The sequence below is a fragment of the Cherax quadricarinatus genome, chromosome 46 (genome assembly GCF_038502225.1).
Source record: "Cherax quadricarinatus isolate ZL_2023a chromosome 46, ASM3850222v1, whole genome shotgun sequence".
NCBI lineage: Eukaryota > Metazoa > Arthropoda > Malacostraca > Decapoda > Parastacidae > Cherax > Cherax quadricarinatus.
In genome coordinates, this window is record NC_091337.1 from 17,406,029 (window position 1) to 17,408,528 (window position 2,500).

Here is a 2,500-nt window from a genome sequence, read left to right on the forward strand (position 1 = left end):
AACCTATTACTATTCCCCAAGCGCTGAAGGACCCTTACAGGTTTCGCATTTCCCAGTGATTATAATAACAATAATTATAACAATAATTCACAGAATTATTGAAAATAACTCGTAAACTTCCCTAGACCCGCTGTATATGGCTGACACACACAGAAACACATATTTGGGAGTCATGATAAACAAGTCTCTGAAGCCAAGACAGTAGTACCTAAGAGTGCAGAATAAGGCTAACAGACTACTTGAATTTATACCAGGAATTAAGTAATGTAAATCCGGAGGTTATACGATAACTCTTTACATCATTATTAAGATCTGGGGACCACATATAGACATGAATGATAAAATTAAATCACTGTATAAGGAACCTTTCGCAAGAAGTTAGACTGAGAGTCTTGTCTTTACACTCTTAAAAGATATATAGTAAAATGAAGGGAGACATGACATGTCAACAAGTGGAAAACAGGTTTAAGGAAAGGAGATATGGAAATAGCGCTATGAATATCTAACCGAGAAAGACCTCGGGGAACTGGATTCAAGTTGGATAATCAGATATAGAAGGAGAATAATAAAGAATAGGTTTGGCAGTAGAGCTGTAGATGAGTGGAATAATTTGCAAACGAGAGGCACTGAAGCTAAAATCTTGGATAGCTTTTAAAATACGTTAGACAAATATATGAGTGACAAGGGTTAGATTTAATGAGAAAAACCTGCTTAGCATGGGCCAGTAGACCTCATGTGTAAGTATGTATATTTACTGGAATAATAAAAGTTACGATACTGAGGCTATGACTCACATGTGATACATAATACCTGGCACATGACAGTGATTACTGTGTCACATGTATATAACCATATAATTGAGCGAAAAAGTAATGTGAAGGACCTGGGAGTGATAATGTCAAGTAAAAGGACACAAGTGCAACTAATGTGATATTTTTATTGTGGCAACGTTTCGCTCTTCAGGAGCTTTGTCAAGCCGTTACGGTAACGGCTTGACAAAGCTTCTGGAGAATGAAACGTTGCCACAATAAAAATGTTACATTAGTTGCACTTGTGTCCTTTTACTTTACATATTGTCGGTAATTCTACCAACATTATTACAGTGATAATGTCAGAGGATCTCGCCTTCAAAGACCACAACAATGTATCTTCCGCATCTGCTAGGAAAATGATAGGATGGATACCAAGCCCATGATGATTCCCTTCAAATCGCTTGTTCTCTCTAGGCTGGTATACTGTTGTACACTAACTGCCCCCTTCAAGGCAGGCGAAATTGTTGACCTGGAGAGTGTATAAAGAACTTTCACGGCACACATAAGTACGATATGGCACCTAAATTACTGGGAACGGTTGAAGTTTCTTGGTTTGCATTTCCTGGAACGCAGGCGAGAGAGATACATGATAATATACACTTGGAAAATCCTAGAAGGATTAGTACCAAACTCACACACAAAAATCACTCCCTTTGAAAGCAAAAGACTCGGCAGGAGATGCAACATTCCCCCAGTGAAAACCAGGGGCGCCACGAGTACACTGAGAGACAACACAATAAGTGTCCTCGGCCCAAGACTGTTCAACTGCCTCCCAGCAAACATAAGGGGGATTACCAATAAACCCCTGGCTGTCTTCAAGAAGGCACTGGACAGGCACCTAAACTCAGTACCTGAACCGGGCTATGATTCGTACGTCAGTTTGCGTGCGGCCAGCAGTAACAGCCTGGTTGATCAGACCCTGATCCACCACATGGCCTGGTCTCAGACTGAGCCGCGGGGGCGTTGACCCCCGAAACCCTCCCCAAGTATACTCCAGGTATACTAGGCACATACAATGATGATGGTGTCACATGTATATACCTGGCACATGAAAAATTACTGCTGCTACATTTACAGCACCAACAGGCTACTAAACCCATAACCTCGTCACCTTACTGATGTCTCTCATCTCAGGCTGACACATTGCATGACGTAATGTATTGCCTCGTGTCATGTATTCCATCCTGTGTGTTCGTATATAACAAAGAACCCATCCTGTGTGCTGGAATATAACAGGCAACCCATCCTGTGTGATGGAATATAACAGGTAACCCATCCTGTGTGCTGGAATATAACAGGTAACCCATCCTGTGTGCTGGAATATAACAGGTAACCCATCCTGTGTGATGGAATATAACAGGCAACCCATCCTGTGTGCTGGAATATAACAGGCAACCCATCCTGTGTGATGGAATATAACAGGTAACCCATCCTGTGTGCTGGAATATAACAGGTAACCCATCCTGTGTGATGGAATATAACAGGTAACCCATCCTGTGTGCTGGAATATAACAGGTAACCCATCCTGTGTGATGTAATATGACAGGTAACCCATCCTGTGTGCTGGAATATGACAGGGAACCCATCCTGTGTGTTCGTATATGACAGGCAACCCGTTCTATGTGACGGAACGTGGCTGTAACACGTACCTAGCTTGCATTTACTCAATCAAGTTTTGCCAAATTAAA

General features: G+C 41.8%; 1 protein-coding gene across 5 annotated transcripts in view; it reads right to left on the reverse strand.

Moving 5' to 3' along the window:
- Positions 1–2,500, reverse strand: part of LOC128696710 (protein glass-like) — a 73,236-nt gene that overhangs the window by 17,015 nt on the left and 53,721 nt on the right. The gene's annotated exons all lie outside the window — the stretch shown is intronic.